We start from the raw sequence: 24183 nt of genomic DNA, 5'->3' as shown, positions 1-24183 counted from the left end.
CAAACCTACACACCTGGGGAATCAGCTCCAGGGCAGCATCTGAAAAAGAAAAATCTGCTTGTGCGTAGTGGGGGAAGTGACTGGGGCATTGTTGCTTTCTGACCCCTCCCCTATATCCAGCACCATGATGCAGTGAAGTGGGTTGCCCCACCCTGGTGACTACCTAAGGCTCCAGCCCTTACTATGTAACAGGTGCACTGAGACAAAGAAATATGACTCAAATGAAGGAATAAATCAAAACTCAAGAAAAAGAACTAAGTGACAAGGAGATAGCCAACCTAACAGATGCAGAGTTCAAAACACTGGTGATCAGGATGCTCACAGAAATGCTTGAGTATGGTTTCAAAATAAAGGAAGAAGTGGTATCTCATTGTGGTTTTAATTTGCATCTCTCTGATAGCTAACAATATTGAACATCTCTTCATGTGTCTCTGGATATTCTGTATGTCCTCCTTGGAGAAGTGTCTGTTCAACTCCTTTTCCCATTTTTTAATTGGGTTGGTTGTCTTCTTAGAGTGGAGTCCTGTAAGTTCTTTGTATATTTTGGAGATTAAACCTTTGTCTGAGCTTTACACCAGTCAGGATGGCTATCATAAACAAAGCAACAAACAACAAATGTTGGAGAGGTTGTGGGGAAAAGGGGTCCTTAGTTCACTGTTGGTGGGATTGCAGACTGGTACAACCATTATGGAAAACAGTATGGAATTTTCTCAGAAAAATAAAAATTGACCTGCCTTTTGACCCAGCAATTCCACTCCTAGGATTATATCCTAAGAATCCTAAAACATCAATTTCAAAGAACCTATGCACCACAATGTTTATAGCAGCAAAATTTACAATAGCCAAGAGTTGGAAGCAACCTAGGTGCCCATCAGTAAATGAATGGATCAAAAAATTGTGGTACATATACACAATGGAATTCTATGCAGCAGAGAGAAAGAAGGAGCTACTACCCTTTGTAACAACATGGATGGAACTGGAAAACATTATGCTGAGTGAAATAGGCCAGGTGTTGAAAGACAAATACCATATGATCTCACCTTTAACAGGAAGCTAAAAAACAAAACAAACAAGCAAGCAGAATAAAAACAAAGACACTGAAATAGAGAACAAGGGGACAGTGACCAGAGGGGAGAGGGAAGGGAATTTAAATGGAAAAAAGGGGAGGGATTTGGAGGAACAAATAGGAAGGACACAGGGTCAAGAACTAAGGGGGGTGGAAATGGGAGGGAGGTGGGAAGCATGGGACTGGGAAAGGAGAAATAGGTAAAAAACTGTACTTGAAAAATAACTAAATAAAATTATAAAAAATAAAGGAAGAAGTGAAGGTTATGAAAAGTGGAATAAAAAATATATACAGGGAAGCAAAGGTGAAGGGAAGGAAACTGGTACTCAAATCAATGATTTGGAACAGAAGGAAAAAATAAATGTTCAACCAGAACACAATGAAGAAAGAAGAATCCCCAAAAATGAGGAGAGGATTGGGAACCTCCAGGGCATCTTTAAACATTCCAATATCCAAATCATAGGGTTACCAGCAGGAGAAGGGGAAGAGCAAGAAACTGAAACCTTATTTGAAAAAATAATGAAGAAGAGCTTCCCCAATCTGACAAAGGAAACAGACTTCCGGAAAGTCCAGGAAACTTGGAGAGTCCCAAAGAAGTTGTACCCATGGAAGCACACCACAAGGCACATCAAAATTACATCATACAAGATCAAAGATAAAGAGAAAATCTTAAAAGTAGCAACAGAAAATGAGACAGTTAGCTACAAAAGAGTGCCCATAAGACTATAAGCTGATTTCTTAAAAGAAAACTTACGTTATGCTGAGTGAAATAAACCAGGCGGTGGAAGACAAATACCATATGATCTCACCTTTAACAGGAAGCTAAACAACAAAACAAACAAGCAAGCAGAATAAAAACAAAGACACAGATAGAGCAAGGGGACAGTGACCAGAGGGGATAGGGGAGGGAATTTCAGGGGGAAAAGGGGAAGGATTTACAGGAACTAGTATAGAGGACACATGGACAACAACTGAGGGGGGTGGAAATGGGAGGGAGGTGGGGGCACAGGGGGATGGGCTAGGATGGGAGTAAAAGACAGAATACTGTAATGGAAAAATAATTAAATAAATTAAAAAATAAAAGACTTGATTTGTACACTGAGGGGAAAAAAAAGAAAACTTCCAGGCAAGAAGAGGCTGGAAAGGAGTATTTGAAGTCATGAAATGCAAGGACCTGCATCCAAGATTATTCTATTCAGCAAAGCTATCAGGTAGAAAAGAAGGAAAGACAAAGTGCTTCCCAGATCAAGGTCAAGTTAAAGGATTTCATCATCACCAAGTGCTTATTATATGAAATGTTAAAGGGACTTACCTAAGAAAAAGAAGAAGATCAAAACTAGGAACAGTAAAATGACAATAAACTCACAACTATCAAAAACTGAACCTAAAAAAAAAACAACGAAAACACAAACTAAGCAAACAACTAGAACAGGAACAGAATCACAGAAATAAAGATCACCTGGAGAGTTATCAGTGGGGAGGTGGTGGGGGGAATTTGGAGGGTAAAGGGTACAGGGAATAAGGAGCACAAATGGTAGGTACAAGATAAACAGGGGGAGGTTAAGCATAGTATGGGAAATACAGAAGCCAAAGAACTTATATGTATGACCCATGGACATGAACTAAGGGTGGGGAATGTTGGAGAGTGGGGGTGGGTGGGTGCAGAGCAGAGAGAAATGAAGTGGAAAAAATGGGATAATTGTAATAACACAGTCAATAAAGTATACTTAAAACTTAAAAAAAAGAAAATATAGGTTGATCTGGTGATATAGAGGGAGGAGGTGGAGTAAAGGTGCGTACTGTAAATAATTAAAGTTATGCTTTGACACATGACAAGAAGTGTCAAGTACAATTATTACTGAATATTCCAGTATGCTTATTAAAAGATTTGATTTTTAAATTTGCAGTCAGAAAAAGTTATGATTTACATTATGAGAAGAATGTGAAAATCTGCACAAATTTTATTTGGGATTACTCTACACCTGAGATAAAAATAAGCCGGGAAATTGAGATTTAAAATTTATCATGGAATATTCTGGTGCTTCAGACAGGAAAGAGAGATTTCCACAGATCACTATTTTGGAGGAATTACGTGATGTTCTTTTGTTTTTAATTTTTACCTCAGTCTTCATTTCAATAAGGTAATTAGTGCTAGATATACCCCAACTAAACAAAAACTTTTTGGAGTCCTCAAAGAGCAACAAAGGGATCCTGAAGACAAAATACTTTGGAAACCACTGGCTTTACTAATGAATTTGAGCTACTTAACTCAAACTATTTCACAGTAATTACTTGATGTTCTAATGCTGAACTTTAACACAGAGTTCATATGCATTGGTCCAGAGAAACTATGTGCCTCCAAGTTGGTAAACTCTACAAAAAATACTTCAGTGGAAAGAATAACTGCTGGCATAAAAGATATGTTTTAATAATAATATTACCTCTGGTCTGTTAAGTATCTGTTCTACCTCTCTATCTCCAGAGAGGTAGAGATATACAAATATAGTTCATCAAAGAAAAATCTGCATGTATTTTTTAAAAACCTCTTATTCCTTTATTAGCTAAAAAGGAACCTGTTGTCCGATGCATTATTCCTATTTTAGAAATGAGAAAAATCAGATTCAGAGAGGTTAAGGAACTAGAACAGTCATTCAGCTGATAAGTTGCAGAGCTGAAATTCACATACAGGCTTGATGCTTTCATATTTCTGTGCTTCAGCTGCAATGCAAACCTGGCCTCATGAGGCATATATGTCTCCTCATCATTATGAACTACAGATCTTCAAATATATATAAATTAAGGAAATGTGTCATATATGTAAGTGTTTAAAAGTCATAAATGAAGCTACCAAATGTTAAAATAGATTCTACCCTTATGTCCTGAGAAATCTATCTTCACAATGTCAGTGGGGGGATTGTTTGTTTGTTTTCAAATTTTTTGTCCTCATTCAAGGATATTTTTTATTGCCTTTAGAGAGAGAGAGATGAAGGGAAAAAAAGAAAGAAGAGAGACATCGTTGTGAGGGGAAAAACATAGACTGGTTCCCTTCTCACACATGCCCTTAGCGGGGATTGAAATTGTAACCTAGGTATGTGTCCTGACAGGGAATTGAACCCACCACCATTTGGTATATGAGATGATGCTCCAACCAATTGAGTCACACCAGCCAGGACACAATGCCAATTTTGAATTGAGAACACTTGGACCCCTTGGATTTCCACACCAACTTATAACTCACATCCCATCCTTTACCTTTTCCCATACTTGGCTCAGTCTTACAACCTGCCTAATCATGGTGGCACTCTGGACCCTGTAGCTATGCCCCATCCAACCCTCCATGCCAACAGCTTTCCTTTGGTATCATTTGACCTGAAGGTACACCTATGAGCATCACCATATAGGCCCGCAGAGGCCCACACAGACTCTGGAACTGGGCTCAGGACAGTCTGGGTAGAAACTCCAGTTGTCCAGGTATCTAAATCCTGGTCTACAAGAAGGGGCCTGGGGTGTGCACCCTGTGTGGACCACATCCATTTGGTCCAGTAGCTTTCTTATTTCCTGAAGAAGGGGCACAGTCAGGACCAAGAAGGGGCAGAGATTTCTGCTGTTCGGGTATAAGAGTGATGCTGCTTACACTTGTACTTTCTGGCAGCAGGGGAAAAATAGCTTTTATATCTTGAAATAATAAATTTTTACCTATTCACTTATATGAGAAAGCAGTGGTTCAGGGTCTTTTTGATGTTTTCTCTAACTCTTTACCTACTACTACTTCTCCATATCCAGTAATCTGTATTTGAGGTAAGGAGAGAGATGGAGTAGGTTCAAAAAGGTACCACTTCAACCCACTGGACATATTTTCAAACTTCCAAAGAATTCTGGGCTATCTATCATAGCTACAGCAGGTCTGATATCCTCCCAGAAGATACTTAAAAATGAACCAGGAAAAAACAAAACCCACTCCATTACAAGCAGCCTGCCACCACATCCCTTGGAATCAGAGCCAATAATTCATGCAGAGTGATGCTGCTTAGCAAATTGTTTTATGCTCTTCCCCTTACATTCATCATGAAAAATAGCTCAGGCTCAAAGAAGCTTCAAAATTAAAGAATTAAGACTCGAAGACCTGACTGAAAGAAAACTCATCAGCTCATATATTTTGTCAGTGTAACTTAGAACAATATTTTGTTCCTTAAATCAACATGAATCATATAAGAGAAAAAATTGCTCCCTGTTATTTTTCATGGTGAAAAATACATAATATAGGATCTGCCATGAAGAATATGTAGAGCAGAAGTTTCCTATAGTCAGTACTCATTGCAGTCTAAAGAGATCCTCTGTATAAAATGCGTGATTTAAAAAATTCATCAGTCTTATCTCCAGTTTCCATGGAAATTAGAATATTTACCAAAAGACTGATTCAGGATAAAATTTCAGGATGAATTACATCTAATGCAATTGGCTTGCTTTTTGGAACATAATATAGATGTTGAAGCTAAAGAATGAAGAAAAATTGAAGTCTGAAGTTGGATAAAAGCTATCATAAAAATACCATATGATCTCACCTTTAAGTGAAACCTAATCAACAAAACAAACAAGCAAGCAAAATATAACCAGAGACATTGAAATTAAGAACAAACTGACAGTAATAAGAAGGGGGTGGGAGGGGACAATGGAGGGAAAGAGGGGAAGGGCTTTCAGAAACAACTGTGAAGAACATATGGACAAAACCAAGCAGGGGTGGAATCAGGGGAGGGAGGTGGGCATGGCTGGGGTGAGGTCATGGGGGGGGAATGCAGACAACTGTACTTGAACAACAATAAAATAATTTTAAAAATTATCATAGTAATAATTATTTTAGTGAATGAATCTCCCCAAGTTTAAGGAGAGATCTATGCTTAAATTGCAGAGACTGGTAGGTGAAAACATTAGTGATAAGAACTCTTTCTTTTTTTTTCTAAACATAGTGCAAGTTTTAAATCAATTAGTATGAGTAAGCAGTCTGTAAGTAAGGACTGTAATGAAAACAGAAAAACCATCTAAACAAACACATGTTTTGGACTTAAAACATAAATGAAAGAAAGGCCCTCCTTAATGAATTCACCTAATCCTCTAATATGAGTCTTAACTGCTCTTGGAGTTTAGTTGTCACATAAAATTATGATGTTGGTAGCTGGATGAGGCCTTAGAGATATTCCACATTGATGGTTCCCATACCTGGCTGATGGTGAAAATCATATACAGCAGTGCTTCCCAAACTGTACTGTGCATTCAAATCACCTAGAGATTTTGTTAAAATGAATACTGTATTCTGTTTCAGTAATTCTGAGATGAGGCCTGATGTTCCACATTTCTAACACTTTTCCAGGTGGTGCTATGCTGCTGGTCTGTGCACCACATTTTGTGTATTAAAAAATGAGAGTTTTATAAAAAATATACAGAATTTTAGATCTCACTCTTAGAGATTCCAACTTAGTGCAGTAGGACTTGAAAAGTTTCCTAATTTATAGATAAGGAAACTGACATTCAAAAAGGTGTAATGGCAACATGGGGAACAACATAGTTAATGGTCAAGCCAATAGTTGACTAAAGGCCTCCTAATCTCAGGCCATTGCTGTTTCATTTACATGATGTCTCCCATATTTTTGGAACCTTCCATGTTTACCCTCAGGATGTGTCTCCTGTGTAGCTGCACAGGGTTCCATGCCAAGAAGGGCCTGTGTTTGGGGTTTAATGCTCTATGGAAATTCATCCTAATTTTATTTTTGAATTTATGTTTTGTAATTGAAGTCCAATGGGACAGTGGAGCATGTGTAGAGCAAGGGCTTGGAGTCTCAGCTCACACATGGTCTTGCCTCCTGAAGTTTCTTGAGCACTCTACAATGGATTTCTGGCTTCCTCCTACCTATGGTAGCCCAGGCTATGCTTGACTTCCCTCTTCCCACCTCTATCTCAGACTGCGGTCAGCCTCCACCAGGAGCACTGAGAAAATCACATTGATAAGAAGAAGCTTGTGTCCCTTCAACATCCTTCTTTCATGGAGACCTGGGTGTACATGTGGGGATGATCAGAATTGAGAGTATCCCTTGGTGTCTCAGGGCAGGGCATGATGGCAATGTCTCCACACCAGGCTAACAGAGCAGTGGTGTATTTGGCTGGTGACTTGGCAGAACCTCTCAAACTCTCCATTCAAGTGAAGTATGCCTCTGTATGCCTCTGAGCAAGTACCAAGTACCAAGTATGCCTCTGAGCAAAGGTTTCAATCTCTTGGGGCCACCCACTTCTCATGAATGGAGACATGGTCCTTGGGAAGAGGAGAGTGATGTCTTCACTCTTGGCTGGTGCCCTGAGTTTTCTTTTAGCATTGGGTTTCACAACTACATAGCTCGGACAGTTTACAGCATTGTTTGGTGAACCAATTCCTTAACAGGGCTGCAGCCAGAGGATATCCTGGACTATCCTTAAGGATCTGCTTTTTCTTCAGCTTTTATAGCCCTTTCTCCAGGTAGTCACCAGATAATTTACTTAAGCAAATGAAACCTTTAAGCTTACCACTGTAAACAGTCCTTTCATGGTGATGCAACTATTGGTTTGCTTTTCAAATTTGTACTTAATTGTGTGTGGTGAAGAAGAGAGTGAGCCAGCTTGATACACCTGATGGTTGGTTGCATGAAGGAGGGAAGTAGTACACTTCCTGAGGAATATCTTGTCAGGGTGCTTTCCTGGGGCAGGAATGGCAGCTTGTTTTTTTAGAAAAGGATGAGGTGCACCACAGAGGACCCACAAGCTGCCATGAGAGATTTCTCCCATCCTCTGCCCTTGAGCACTGTGCACAATGTCACTCTATCAGCAGGTCCAGTAACTGACTTACTCAAATGGGCAGCGTGGTGTCTATGAGAGAGCACCATTACAGAACTTACTGAAAATTCTAACCCTAGATTAGGTGGTCTCTGAATGTACAAGAGAAATTAGTGGAGCAATTGCTGAAAATGGTTGGTGGGGCTAGTACTCTCAGAAACCCCTTCTCTAAAAAAAAACCAGCGCAAATAATTGCATTCAATAATTTTCAAATCACCCTCTGAAGCTTAAAGAGGAAGAAGTTCATCTCCATAACAGTGTAACAGGTTCCAGAATTGTGGTGAGAAAATGTAATCTTTTAATAAAGATGAGAAACAGACATGCTTTTATAGCTTTTCATCTGTACTGTTAATGCTAACCTGGAAACTGAACCACCAAGGAAAAGAGTGCAATGAAATTTAGGAATGTATTCTTGATGGCTCAAGATTAGTGTTTCAAAATTTGTTTGGGTAAAAGTAATCTATAAATTATTTAAATAGCTTATTTGTGGCACTATTTTGCTTAAAGTTTTTAATTTAAATGCCTGTTATATTTTATACAATTATATTCTACATATGTGGATATATTCTGCACATAATCATAAGCTTTTCTTATTTAATTGATTTGATCCATTTTATGATATTGAAACATTTTTATATTTTTAGATAAACCTTACCCATTTTTCCTTTGCTATATTACCAGATTCACTTTTATACCTTTTCAATTTTTATACCTTTTAAAATAAGTGCTATTTTTTTATGGAAGATTTTTAAAAATTTTATTTAGTTAGTTTTCAAGTACAGTTTTTTTGCCTATTTCTCCCATCCCAGGCCCCCTGCCCTGTCTCCCCACCTCCCTCCTATTTCTCCCCCTGCCCAGTCCTCATCCCTGTGTCTTTCATACTTGTTCCTCAAAATCCCTCCCCATTTTTCCCCTTAAATTCCCTTCCCTCTCCCCTCTCTGGTCACTGTCCCCTTGTTCTCTATTTCAATGTCTTTGTTTTTTTTTCTGCTTGCTTGTTTGTTTTGTTGTTTAGCTCCCTGTTAAAGGTGAGATCATATGGTATTTGTCTTTCAACACCTGGCCTATTTCACTCAGCATAATGTTTTCCAGTTCCATCCATGTTGTTGCAAAGGGTAGTAGCTCCTTCTTTCTCTCTGCTGCATAGAATTCCATTGTGTATATGTACCACAATTTTTGGATCCATTCATTTACTGACAGGCACCTAGGTTGCTTCCAACTCTTGGCTATTGTAAATTGTGCTGCTATGAACATTGTGGTGCATAGGTTCTTCGAAATTGCTGTTTTAGGATTCTTAGGATATAATCCTAGCAGTGGAATTGCTGGGTCAAAAGGCAGGTCAATTTTTATTTTTCTGAGAAAATTCCATACTGTTTTCCATAATGATTGTACCAGTCTGCAATCCCACCAACAGTGAACTAAGGACCCCTTTTCCCAACAACCCCTCCAAAATTTGTTGTTTGTTGCTTTGTTTATGATAGCCATCCTGACTGGTGTAAAGTGGTATCTCATTGTGGTTTTAATTTGCATCTCTGATAGCTAACAATATTGAGCATCTCCTCATGTGTCTCTGGATATTCTGTATGTCCTCCTTGGAGAAGTGTCTGTTCAAGTCCTTTTCCCATTTTTTAATTGGGTTAGATGTCTTCCTAGAGTGGAGTCCTGTAAGTTCTTTGTATATTTTGGAGATTAAACCTTTGTCTCAGGTATCATTGGCAAATATGTTTTCCCATACAGTTGTTTGTCTTTTAAATTTAATATTGTTTTCTTTAGCCATGCAGAAGCTTTTTATTTTGACGAGATCCCATTTGTTTATTCTTTCCTTTATATTCCTTGCTTTAGGAGACATATCAGTAATAATGTTGCTGCGTGGAATATCTGAGATGTCCTTGCCAATGTTCTCCTCTAGGACTTTAATGGTGTCACCGCTTATATTTCAGTCTTCTATCCACCTTGAATTTATTTTGGTGTATGGTGTAAGTTGGTGCTCAAGTTTCATTTTTTGCACGTAGCTGTCCAGTTCTCCCAGCACCATTTGTTGAAGAGGCTATCTTTACTCCATTTTATGTTACTGCCCCCTTTGTCAAATATTAATTGACTGTAGAGAGTTGGGTTGATTTCTGGGCTCTCTGTTCTGTTCCATTGGTCCATGTGCCTGTTTTAAGCCAGTACCAGGCTGTTTTGATTACAGTGGTTTTGTAATACAGTTTGATATCAGGTAGTGTGATCCCTCCTACTTTTTTCTTCTTTCTCAAAAGAGCAGCTGCTATTCGGGCTTGTTTATGACCCCATATAAATTTTTGAAGTGTTTGTTCTATGTCTGTGAATATTCCATTGGTACTTTAATAGGTATTGCATTGAATCTGTATATTGCTTTGGGTAGTATGGACATTTTGATGATGTTAATTCTTCCAATCCATGAACACGGTATATGTTTCCATTTGTTTGTGTCTTCCCTGATTTCTTTCTTCAGTGCTGTGTAGTTTTCTGCATACAGGTCTTTTACCTCCTTGGTTAGGTTTATTCCCAGATATTTTATTTTTCATTTTGCTACATCGAATGGGATTTTTTCCTTGATTTCTGCTTCTGCTGATTCATTGTTGGTATACAAAAATGCCTTTGATTTCTGGATATCGACTTTGTATCCTGCTGTTTTGCCAATTCATTAATTAGTTTGAGCAGTTTTTGGGTAGAGTCTATAGGATTTTCCATGTACACTATCATGTCATCTGCAAACAGTGGCAGTTTTGCTTCCTCCTTTCCTATTTGGATGCCTTTTATTTCCTTTACTTTCCTGATCACTGTGGCTAAAACTTCCAATACTATATTGAATAGAAGTGGTAAAAGTGGACATCCTTGTCTTGTTCCTGATCTTAGTGGAAAAGCTTTTAGTTTTTGCCCATTGAGTATGATGTTGGCTGTAGGTCTCTCATATATGGCCTTTATTATATTGAGGAATGCTCCCTGTATTCCCACTTTGCTGAGTGTTTTTATCATAAATGGGTGTTGTACCTTATCAAAAGCTTTTTCCGAGTCTATTGATATGATCATGTGGTTTTTGTCTTTGCTTTTGTTTATGTGAGGAATTACATTTACTGATTTGCGAATGTTGAACCATCCTTGCATCCCTGGGATGAATCCCACTTGGTCATGGTGTATAATCTTTTTGATATATTGTTGGATGCGATTGGCCAATATTTTGTTGAGGATTTTAGTGTCTATGTTCATCAGCGATATTGGCCTGAAGTTTTCTTTCTTTGTTGTATCTCTATTTGGTTTTGAAATTAGGATGATGCTGGCTTCATAAAAAGAGTTTGGGAGTTTTCCATCCTTTTGGATTTTTTGGAATAGTCTGTGAAGAATGGGGTTTAGCTCTTCCTTAAATGCTTTGTAGAATTCTCCTGTGAAACCATCTGGTCTGGGGCTTTTGTGTGATAGGAGTTTTTTGATTACTGCTTCAATTTCTTTTGCTGTTATTGGTATATTCAGGTGTTCTACTTCTTTTTCATTGAGTTTTGGGAGATTATATTTTTCTAGAAATGTGTCCATTTCCCCTAGGTTTTCAAATTTCTTGGCATACATTTCTTCATAGTAATTTCTTACAATCCCTTCTATTTCTGTGGTATCAGTTGTAATCTCTCCTCTTTCATTTCTGATTGTGTTTATTTGTGTCCGTTCCCTTCTTTTCTTGATGAGCCTACTTAAAGGCTTGTCTATTTTGTTTATCTTCTCAAAGAACCAACTCCTGGATTCATTGATCCTTAGAATTGTGCTTTTAGTCTCTCTGTCACTTAGTTCTGCTCTGATCTTAGTTATTTCCTTCCTTCTGCTTGCTCTGGGCTGTCTTTGTTGCTGTTCCTCAAGTTTTTGCAGGCGTAGAGTAAGGTTGTTTGTTTGAAATGTTTCTATCTTCTTTAGGTAGGCCTGTATTGCTATAAACTTCCCTCTCAGAACTGCCTTTTCTGTGTCCCATAAGTTTTGGGTTGTTGTGAGATAGTTTTCATTTGTTTCCAGAAACTTTTTGATTTCTTCCCTAATTTCATTCTTGACCCATTTGTTGTTTAATAGCATACCATTCAGTCTCAATGATTTTGGGTGTTTGGGGTTTTTTCCTTTGGGGTTGGCTTCCAGTTTCAGTCCCTTGTTGTCCAAGGAAATGCTTGGTATGATTTCAATTTTCTTGAAATTTTTGAGGCTCGTTTTGTGTCCTATCATGTGGTCTATCTTTGAGAATGTTCCATGTGCATTTGAAAAGAATGTGTATTTAGCTTCTTTGGGGCAAAGGGCTCTGTATATATCAGTTAGGTCCATTTCATCTAGGGTGTTGTTTAATGCCACAATATCTTTATTGATATTTTGTTTGGAAGATCTGTCCATTTTTGATAGTGGGGTGTTAAAATCCCCTACTATAATTGTGTTGCTGTCAATATCATTCTTGAAGTCCTCTAAGATTTTCTTTATATATTTTGGTGCTCCTATGTTGGGTGCATATATATTTATGATGTTAATGTCTTCTTGGTGGATTCTTCACTTGAGTATAATGAAGTGTCCTTCTGGGTCACTCTTTATGGCCTTTTTTTTGAAGTCTATTTTGTCTGATACTAGAATTGCTACCCCATCTTTTTTTCTTGTCCATTTGCTTTGAAAATTTGTTTCTAGCCTTTCACTTTTAGTCTGTGATGGTCTTTTGTCCTGAGGTGGGTCTTTTGTAGGCAGCATATTTGTGTGGCATGCTTTCTTATCCATTCAGCTATTCTGTGTCCTTTGATTGGAGCGTTTAATCCATTTACATTTAAGGTTATTATTTATAGGTACTTATTTGTTGCCATTTTTGTACCTGTGTTCCTCTCTGTCTGTCTCTTTTCCTTCCTTTCCTTAAAGCAGACATTTTAGTATTCCTTTAGAGCTGGCTTGGTGGCAGCAAATTCTTTTAGACTTCTTTTGTCTTGGAAGCTCTTTATTTGGCCTTCTATCTTGATTGAGAGCCTTGCTGGGTAAAGTAGCCTTGGTTGTAGGCCTCTGTATCTCATTACTTGGAATATTTCTTGCCATTCTCTTCTTGCTTGGAGTGTTTCCATTGAGAAGTCAGTGGCTAACCTTATTGGGGCTCCCTTGTATGTTATTTCTTTTTTCTCCCTTGCTGACTTTAAGATTCTCTCTTTGTCTTGGAATTTTGCCATTTTAATGATGATGTGTCTTGAAGTGGACCTCCTTGGTTTCCTCTTGAATGGGACTCTGTGTGATTCCTGGATTTGTGTGACTTTTTCTTTTATCAAATTGGGAAAATTTTCTCTCATTACTCTTTCAAATATGTTTTCTATCTCTTGTTCTTCTTCTTCTCCTTCTGGTATTCCTATTATTCGGATATTATTACGTTTTATATTGTCTTGCATTTCTCTTAATCCCTCTTCATTCTTTCTGAGCCTCTTTTCATTTTCTTTCTCTTTCTGTGAGATGCTTTCTACGTTGTCCTCCAATTCACTAATCCGATCTTCTGTTTCATCTACCCTATTTTTAATGCTTTCTACTGTGTTTTTTAATTCAGAAATTGTATTCTTCATTTCCTCTTGGCCCTTGCTAATAATTTCCATTTCCTTTTTCATGTTGATATAGTTTGCAGTGAGATCATTATAGCTCCCCTTTAGTTTCTGGTAGCTGTTTGTGAGCTCTTTGAACTTCCTGATCACCAGTGCTTTGAATTCAGTATCTGATAGTTGACTTGCCTCTATTTCATCTAACATTCTTTCTGAGGGTTCCTCCTTTCCTTTCATTTGGGGATTATTTCTTTGTCTTCTCATTGTTTGTGAGACTCTTCTTGTTAACCTCAGCTTCTTAGATTAATCTGTTTTGACACCCTGGGTTTATGGTGTGAACTTTTGTGGTGGAATGCCTGTGAATTTCAGTGGGGCAGTCTCTTTTGGTTATCTTGTCATTCTCTGCTTCCACCTACTCAAATATGCAGTAACTTTTGGCTTCTCTCCTACAGCAATGTGCAATTTGTCTCTCTGACTCTACTATTGGGAGGCCTCTTCTATGGGTCCAGCTCTGGTCTTTTCATATTTTCAAGTTGATTGTGACTCTTGTGGGTAAAAGAAAGAAATGACAAGGAAAGAAATAAAAGGAAGAAAGAAAAAATGGCAGGGGAATGGAAGAAAGAGCAATAAGTTTAGAAAGAAAAGAAAAAGAAATAAAACAGAAAATCTGGGAAAAGAGGACAAAAGTATGGAAAGATGAAACAGTAATAAAATTTAAAAGAAATAACAGATTACTTTAAAAAAGCAAAAAGATAGAGAGAAGGAATGGAGAAGGAAGAAAAGTAAAAATAAAAGAAAGAATAAAAGTAAAATAAATAAAGTAAAAACAAAAACAAGAAACGAAAAGCACACAAACAAAAATAATCCCCCAAAAACAACATCAGAAACGGAAATGTCACTTGTTGGCTTCAAACTAGCCGAACCGGTTTTTCTGGTTGCAGTTGGCTGAGGGTCGATTGTTGTGATTTTTTCAGCCAGCCCCTCTCAGGATCCAGACACTTGGTGCCTCTCCCCAGCTCCCTACAATGGGGAACTAGGACTTCCTCACAGCGCTCCCCTCCCAGGGGTTACCGCCATAGGCTGGTTTGCTGTGTTTGCAGGCACCTGCACTGGCCTAGTTGCCTGGTTCCCTCGGGATTGAGCACAGGTTTTCCCCCGTTCCGTTGGGAAGCCTCAGACCCTCTGCCCAATCCTGGGCTTGCTGGCAAGCTGGGTGTGAAGCAGACCAGGCTGTTGTGTCTATTGGATTCAGAGCCCCAGGCTGTACCTCTCAGTTCTCCTGGGCTGGCAACCACAGAGTCCTTGGTTGGGGCCCTTTGTCCTCTGCACCCTCTCTGCAAACTCTATCAAACAAATCTCTCCTGGCACCCCACCTTGCTTGGCCAGAAAGGGAGGGGGTTGAGGGTCTCAGCTCTTTTCCCAGGACCCCTCAGTGCCCCGGGCTTCCAGATAGTCTGAGGGGGGTGGACTGGATGCCGCAAGCCGATCTGAGGACTGGGCACCGACCTAGAAACTCTGTGTGCACGTCATGGCAAGCTGCATGGTGTGTATCCCTCTGCTCCTGTGTTTGTCTGGGTCCCCTGGCCAACCTCTGCCAAAAAAAACTAGGGATGGAGCAGCACCACTCCGGGTGCTAGACCCAGAACTGTGTGCAGGCTGAAATCTCCTCTGCTCCCCTTTGGTTGGGTCTCTTGGCAGGTCCCAGCCCAAAAATCCCAGGGAGGGAGCCTGCTGTCCTAGGTGCTGTTAGGCACTCTCCCATACACGCTTCCCACCAAGCGCAGGACCTCCGAACTATGCACAGGCTGAAATCACCTCTGCTCCCCTCTGGTTGGGCTACTTGGCAGGTCCCAGCCCAAAAATCCTAGGGAGGGAGCTGTCCGGGTGCTGAAGGCTGTCCCATGCGCCATTGGGCTCTCGCCACTGGGCGCTGGTTCCCCTACCCTGCACCGGCTGTTTCTCTTTGCTCCGTCCCAGAGACTACTGTACCACTGCTGTCTCCCTACTGTCTGGTTCCTCTGTGACCGATGAGGTCTCTTATTTTCATATATGCTTGGCAACTGCTGGCTTGCTGGTTTCACCTCCTCTGATCGGACAGGTTTCTCTCCCTTTTGTACTAGGAACTGGTATCTGCTCCGTCCTAGTCCATCGTCATCTTGAAAGCCTCCTAATAAGTGGTATTTTTTTCTTGTAAAAATAAAAAGTTTCTGGCATTAGAATTTTACTGGCTTCATGAATAAAGTAACTGTCTTTTATTTTCTCTGGCCAGGAATAATTTAAATATTATGAAATTATCTGTTCTGTACCTGTGAGCCCATTAGGTGTGGCCTGCAGGCCACATGCAGCACAGATGGCTGTGAATGGGGTCCAATGCAAAACTGTAAGTCTACTTAAAACATTATGACAGTTTTTTGTGATTGTGTGTAGCAATGTATTTAATGTGTGGCCCAAGACAACTCTTCCAGTGTGGCCCAGAGATGCCAAAAGGTTGGATACCCCTGTCAGAGTAGACCTAAAAATCTCATTCCTTAAAATTCTTGATATATTTATTCAAGTTTTCTACCCCAAATTTAGTAAAGTTTAGATCAAATTTAGTGAATCATTTTTTCTACATTTTCAAACTTGTCATTAATAGTCCTTGTGATGTTTTATCATCTTAATTTTTCTTGTAGGTTTGTTTCTTTTTTCATTTCTACCTCTGTTTTTTCTTAATCAGGATTCAACAGTTTTTCTATTTTATTTGTATTTTCAATGGGTTTTATAATTTATTATTTCAGCTTTTCTTCCATTTTTATTAATTTTATGTTTTATCATTACCTATTCTCTCTTCTAGGTTTCCTTTGGTTTATTTTATTGTTCTTTTTACGACCTTCAAAAATTACCAGTTTTCTTATGTTTCAGTCCATGTTCTATCATATGTAAAGCTAAACCTTTCCTCTGAATATAGCTTTTGCTGTAATTTTTTAAATATATTTTGTTAGTTCTTCTTTGATCCATGGATAGTAAGAGTACTGATATTTTGGCACTATAATTACAATGTACTTTTTATTTGATTTGATTATTGTCAGAGAATATGACCTAAGATATCTCTATTTTTTAAATCTAAAACTTTTTTTACCAAATACATGACATTTCTTCATAAATGGACATAATGAATAATATATATCTATTTACACTGTTTATGGATCCATGTACGCATATATGTTAGAATGTATCACTGTTAGTTTCAGTTTCCTTACTTGCTTTTGACCTTTAACTTTAAAATAATTTTATGAAATGTATACTTTGATTTGTATCATTTTTCCCTTACATTTGTAATATATTTTACATACAGCTACATACTGGACTATGGTTGCAACAGCAACATAAATTGTGTCTATTACAATTTAAGAACTTCCTTCTTTACACTGTTGACTGCTTTTAATCTCATTTCTAAGCTTTTTCTGATGAAACATTGACATTCTTGCCTTTTCACTATTTGCATTTATTGAGTATCTCTTGATTTATCCCATTATTTTCAGCTGTTCTTTATCATTTGGTCTGAAGCAAGTTTTCTTATAAGCAGCACATTGCTTAATTTTGTTTTTAAAGCTAATTTGATAGCTTTTGTCTTTTTATGAAAAAATTCAGAGAACTGTTTTTGAGATGAACCAGAGCACAGAAGGGAAAATGCTTCTGCATATTTAAGTAGCTTGTGTTCTAAAGCTATGGAAACTGCCAAGTTGAGGAACTAAGTAGCTTCTTATACAGAAAATTGTTTCTATAGGGAATGCTCCATGAATTTTAATTAATTGTTTTACACATTAAGAGAGTCACTAAGATGTTCTTGTAACATTGTTCTGATATCAAGGAGTGTTCTATGGGGAAGAAATAAAAAGCTAAACAGGAATGACAGTAAGATGAGACAAGAATAGAAGGAAAAAGCAAGTGATCAACCAGATAATATAAGTCACCACTGAGCCAATTAAGGCGCAGGAGGGGCAGAGGACTGTTCCAGGTAAACCTATTGGAGGGTTAGACAACTAGTGTAAGTTCTTGCACAATTAATATAATCCCAGGTGTAAACTGAGTAACACCAAGAGGTGTCCTCCTGCCACTCACCCACCAGTTAACAAGGTAAGAATATTGTAGGCAGTAAAAATAACAGGGAATGCCAAAAGCAGGGTGAATCCTGGTTTTGTGAAACCCTAAGCTTAAGCTGTTTGCGGGGGAACACTCTTTAAGGAAAATAATATAAAATTAGGTACAAACTTGAACATTTATTAAGATAAGAAGAAGAATCACAACAAATGACTGGATCCTTAGAGATTCTTCTCTTTATTATTAGATCTTTTTGGACAAGTGACCAGAATTACTTACATAGATATGCTTCCTGATTATGTCAGAATGTTCTTTTTCTATGTAGAATACTTGTCGATTCTCAACTCTGCAGGGAGCGGGTAAGTGAGAGGCCCTGAAGCTTAAACTAAACAAGCCTCAAGGTAAATCTTCCTCTGGTCAAAATGTTGGCTTCTATCTCAGTAAGGGTAAGGGATATATCTGCTCAACACAGACTAATCCAGGAATGAAGAAGGCAATCCTAAAACAAGGACAAGATGCAGCCCCAAATCAGTAAACTCAAATTTATCCATTCAAAAGTAGGGTGATTTGAGGACTCGGGTGTCAATGCATAATTTCTGAAGTTTTGGAATTGGTTAAGGTACACCCTGTTGATTACAAGAGAAACACAGGGGGTTTTCTAATTCCCCTAATTCCTGGGGAAAATACACTGGAGAGCAAGATTTTACGAATGCTCAGAATTTGGCAGCATTATTCACTTTCTTCCCCACAAAAGGTAAGACTTAATTACACAGAGGGGAGCTAAATTAATGGACCACTTGGTGGGCTTACCCTAGAGCAATCATAAGCTTCAGAAGCTGTGTACACACACACACACATCTATATATATGTATACATATATTTGTGAAGGTTCTACAGAGTACAGTGGAAAGATTGCTGACCCTACAAGAATGTATTAGTCACCACTGTCCTGGCAATCAGTGAGGGTAGTGTAAGGAGCATGTTCCATTCAAGAAATCAGATCAAGTTCTTTAGAGTTCAGTGTCCCAGCACAAGATAATGTGAAATTTTAAGGAAGTAGATTAATTGAAATCTCTTACCCCAGAAGAGGAGGGGCTACTTTTTGATGGGTTTAAGTCCATGGAACCAAACTGAGAACTTTCTGGTGAGGTACCTTCTGAAATATCCAGACTTCATCTGAGCTTCCTTCTGAAAGCCTACTACCTTTGACCCATTCCTTTGATGGGCTGGAGAGATTAGACTCCTTTAATTGAAGGTATGGCTTAGATTAGCTGAGGAACTGGGTGCACTTGAATCTGGTAATATAGTAACATCTCAGCCTCATCTAGGGTTGTGATAGAAATAATGTCAGCTGTACCAGAATTATGCTCAGTGACTTAAGTCTAAATCCCGTGTATCTTGTGGGAGTCCTTGGGGAGCTTATGTGTAAACCTCATCTCTTCCATACATGCTTAGTCTATAATAATAGAGCTCTCTCTCCATTCTTGACATATCTGATTTCCTGCAAGAACTTGAATTTTAACTTGAGTTAGGTATTTACAACTTATTGAGCCTATTAGAACCCTCTTTCTGCAATATGGACCTCACCCTCTTAGCTTTATCTGGGTCCTGTTTTATACTTAATGGACCCCAATATCCAAAGAGAGCCCTAGACCTACAGTCTCCTGAAAGAAAAGTTTTTGAAATTTGAAAATGTTTGTTCCTGTTAATTGTACACCTATACTCTCTCCACTGGCAGCCCCAGATCAAAATTCCTATAACTGAGCTCATGTGGTTTATGGACTCACTAACATTTTATACAGGAAAGCTCACAAACAGGTAAATTAAGATGGTTTTAGGTTTAATATAATTTTTCCATGTAAAATACTCAACATAGCATTTTATGTTTCCTACTGAAATGAGAAGGCCAATGAGAAATGGCTTAATGTTTATGAAAATCTGAAGTAATTAAGATCATTATGCCCTGATTTGATTGTATCTGAAGTTCAATCTGGGCGCAGTTTGAAAGATTTGATCTCTACTAATCTCACTAATTATGACATTTATAAGAACTAAGTCTGAGGAGTATGAACCATTCTACTTTTGTATGTGGATTTTTTTGTGGGATAAAGCATCTAATAAATCTTTGGGTAAGTTTTTGCACCTGTTCATATCTATCAGAAACTTTTTGTGTAAAAATCTCACATTAACAAAATTTTTATTTAATTTAACATTTACTTATAGAGAATGTGAAAAGAAAACGCTAAGGCAAAACTGTATTTTAAAACACTGTTTACCACACACACTTCTATTAAAAAAATGTCTTTACTCTTGTTACATGTTGTGATTTTTCTCTAAGTTCTGATTTTTATTTGTGTGGCCCAGCTACCAGATCTTAGGATCATAGTTATAGACAATATTTGGGGTTAATAAGGCATTCACCATATTTGTAAAAGTGGAGGAAGTATTTAGTGGAATGAAAGGTGCAATTCTAAATTTTTAAATGAAGATTAAGATTTTTAATCTAAGTATAGGAAAGTTGAAACGAGAACCAAAAGATTCAAGGGTGGATTGTAAAACTATAGCCAACTCTGTAGCTGTCAGGCTACTTGTAAATTATATTGTGTATAACATAATAAATATAATTTATTGGATTCTTACTATGCTTCAGGTACTATTTTAATAATTTTGCATGAACTAAGTCATTGAAACAGCCTAGTAATGTAAACAGGATCATTAACTACATTTTCCAGCTATAATATTTTTAAATATAAAATTAATAGACATATTATAAAGCAAATTTTGCTTCAATAATGTTTTAAGTCTCAAATTGGAAATATTACTTTTGAGCATAGCACCTGTCAATACTATTTAGGATAAAATACCTTAACAATTATAACTATTATTTTAATATTTTTTGCTGTAAAATGGTATCAAGACTCTAGAGAAATGACATACATAATTTGAGATATTTTTTTGTGGTTGTTTTTGCTATACTCATCATAAACTAGAAAATTAAATAAAAGGTATGGATACTTACTAAATAAAAGATGACTTTATACATTTGCCATCAGGTTTTTAATTGTGTCAGTTTTGCCTGGAAATTTATTTTAACAACATTAAGTAATATCTAGAATATGATCTGCATACAATATAATGATCAAAATTCATAAATGCTCAGGCACCACTGTTGTCACTCACAAAGAACTATTTTATACTATCAAGGTGGACAGAGTCTAATGCTCATATATGCCTAATAGGTTCACAAGAAAAATATTTCCAACTCATATTTGAACATCAATATTCATGCATTTCAAAGAACACTATACTTAAGCTATGATTGTAGAACTATTTATTAAAGAACATTTTCTCTGCCATCTATTATGTCAATTGCTTCCCTAGCAATTTGCATTTATGAACCTTAGTTTCCAAGGCCTTTTATAATGACAACATAAATGAATGAAGAGAGCCTTTTCAGCCTTCCCTTTATATGAAAATGGTTAAGGGCACCTTTTAAATGTTCCCATTGTTCTATCACTGTGTACTTCCTCTGAGAATAATTGCATTACCTTTGCCTACTCTAGGATATCCTTGAAAATAAAAATCAAGGTTTTATTCAGAGGTAAATGTTCTGCAAACCTGAGACAGATATCATTTACTTCCTAATTTCCTTGCTCAAGACCATGACCTTTATTATTATGTCTTGGAAAACAGCTTTCAGATAGTTGCATTCTGGTGACTGAAAGTGAAATGTTTTGTTTAAACCACTACAAACAAATCTCATAAGAACTCTATTTACATGTTAATGACTAGCAGAGCAGGCTGAAGTTACTATCAAGGTCCCGCACAGAATTTGCACTAGTTCACGTGGTATGTCGAAAATGGCTCCTAAAATATCCAAATGCATGAATGATGCTCTCTTTTAACATTAACTTAATTCTCTTATATAATGTGGCTATTGGATGGAGTATTACACATCAGCACCATTCCTTGGTTCCTGGTCCCTGGCCAGGATTCTCTCATGGTCAGGGCATCCTTCCCTTGCAATGAGGTAGGAGATGATGGATGTGATATAAATCACCACTCTTACACCATAAGTTATTTTTGCTGGGTCCTTGCCAAGGCTCTTAACCAAGGAAATTTCCGTGGGTCAGGTTGAGCAGTAAGATGCCCTTCAAACAGAAAGGATATGCAAATTTTAGTAATTGTATCTGTAACAATAATTTATTCCTTTCATGGATTTATTCTCATATAATTTCTAAATTAGAACAGTCATTTCCCCACAGGACCACCTCACCCAAAATAATGCATATCTCATCAACTCATTCATTCTTTGGAGCTCCTCAGAGAACTGAGAGAATGTGGTTTCATCATTATTCACTTAGTTGCATTATCTGAGTTGGAAAGATAAAGTTTAGTACTGAAAGTAAAGGCAATTTTTGGTCTTCCATAAGTTCTAAGTTCCCTTTTGTTTATTTAAATAAAAGTGTACGTTAAATTTCTAGTTAAATATAGCATATTAAAAAACCTTGTTCATCTTCTTTCTGTCCTAAGAACACACTAAATGACATTGCAAAAATGATAACAAAGTAATAAGTCCATATAGACAAATATTAAAGAAAATGAGATAGTAGCATAAAAACTTTTGGGGGGGGAGAACATGAAAGATATAACAGGTTTATCGGGGCAGACGAACCCAACCTTTGTGCCTCTAGACAGGAACACTAATGATGAGTGAGCATATTTGCCCCTTTAGCATTGTGCCTAGGACTTGGAGGCATGAAATTCTCCAGTGGGCAAGGGTCAAACAAGGGAACTGATTGAAAGCAGTATAGGAAGCAGTCAGAACCCCTGATTTCTCTCTTACTTCTGTAAGCCAGGTAAATTACTCTCTTCTCCAAATTTTTACACTTTGGAGGAACTAACCTGGTCAAATTCTAGACAACCAACATCAAAAAGTCAGGAATAAAGGCCCACAACTAAAAAACACAGAAAATATGAAAGTGTTCAGAGCTACACTGAATAGTGCATGATGGAATTCCAGGATGTCTTCACGTGGAATAGTGGTGCCTTGAGCTCTTCTCAACCACCTAGCTCCCAGAAGATCAGTAAATTTTACCACCATGCTACCTTCATGCCTAAAAAGAATACCAGGAGTTTTAAAAGATTTTACATATTCAAATTTGAGAGTTTCCCCAATGAACCAGACAAGTCACCTCTTAATTACCACATAGTGAAACAGCATGAGGTAGGGATCCAACCTTATTCTTTTGTATGTTGATATGCAGATGTCCCAGCCCCATTTGTTGAAAAGACTCCCACTGTCTTTTGTCTCTCTCCATCCATCCTCTTACTGCTTGTCCTGGAGTCATGTTCAGCTGTTGGATTGCACGGCAGAAAGGTAAGCTAAAGCTCTGTATTTCTAACAATTAGTTCTAGAATATTAAGCCTTTATAACCTAGAGAGTATTTTCCCCAAGTGGCATGGGTTTGATTATAAACAGATACTGTTACCGAACAAGAGGTCCGAGGGAGGGGCAATACAATATTTGGCCCACCTAGGGATGCCAAAAACTGCTATACAACAGGGGCCCCTCCCAAGGACAAAATACTAATATCTACTGGGCTCTTCTGTCCGCCGCCAATTGGAAAGACATCTCTCAATGCCAGAGATTTGTGAAAACTAAACAAAATGTTTATTTAATGTTATTCAGGCCTAACGCCTCCACTAAAATATCAAAGTCCTTTAGGGTATACTCCTACACCCACACAGCTCCCTTCTCCCACTGTCCCAACTCTGGGTACCATTGATATGGGAAACTTTGAAAAACCTCTGTTTAACCTTTATTTGCCCAGGCCCCAGGCGCCCTAGAGAGAATGATGGGGCCGTCTGGGAGGGCGGGTGGCCGGATAGTGAGGACTGGAAATGAAGGGAGAGGTCCTAGGAGACTTTGACTCACCTAGGACCCCTGCTGGGAATGCTGATAGCGGGATAGCTAGTAGGGCTGAGACTAGCACCCCTGCTGATAGAACAATTGTCACATTCTGCTTCTGTATCCCGCTTTTGTCATGTGGACAGGAAGACCCCGTAGACTATATAAACCCGAAGAATCCTTTGTTTGGGGCTCAGAATTTGGAAATGACTCCTCTGAGCCCGTGCACGTTAAACAATAAACCTCGTACTCCAGAATCCCTCGGTGTCTGGTTGCTTCGTCTTCCTATAACACCGTAAATCAGGAAAAGAGCAAACGTCTGTGTTGCAGGCCGCTGGCACCATCAGCTGTGTCACCGTGAAGGCAGGATCTGTAGTTAATCCAAAGTACTGTGGTACCCTCTCATGGTCCACTGGCAAGAGTCCTTTGTACCCAGTTCCAGTCAAAGTCTCTCCTGCTTTCCAGGCCACGCGGCCAAAGGGGGCACCCCAAAGCTGTGTGGGCCTCTTCTGCCAAAGCTGCAGGGGTTCACACTCCACCAAAAGCATGTGGCTTTCTTCTTCACCTGGCTGCAGGGACCTCCATTCTGGCAAAGATGCATGGTTTTCTCTTTCATTTGAGCAGTTATTGCCTCATGTCCTGGAGCCAGTCTTTTCCAAGCTCTCCCACAGACCCTCTTCCCCCAGGAGTGCAGACCCTAGTTACATCCTGAGTCCAAGTCCACTCCCTTCTCCCTG

The sequence above is a fragment of the Artibeus jamaicensis genome, unplaced genomic scaffold (assembly GCF_021234435.1).
Source record: "Artibeus jamaicensis isolate MK-2021 breed Jamaican fruit bat unplaced genomic scaffold, CSHL_Jam_final scaffold_1964, whole genome shotgun sequence".
NCBI lineage: Eukaryota > Metazoa > Chordata > Mammalia > Chiroptera > Phyllostomidae > Artibeus > Artibeus jamaicensis.
This window is presented reverse-complemented; position numbering follows the sequence as displayed.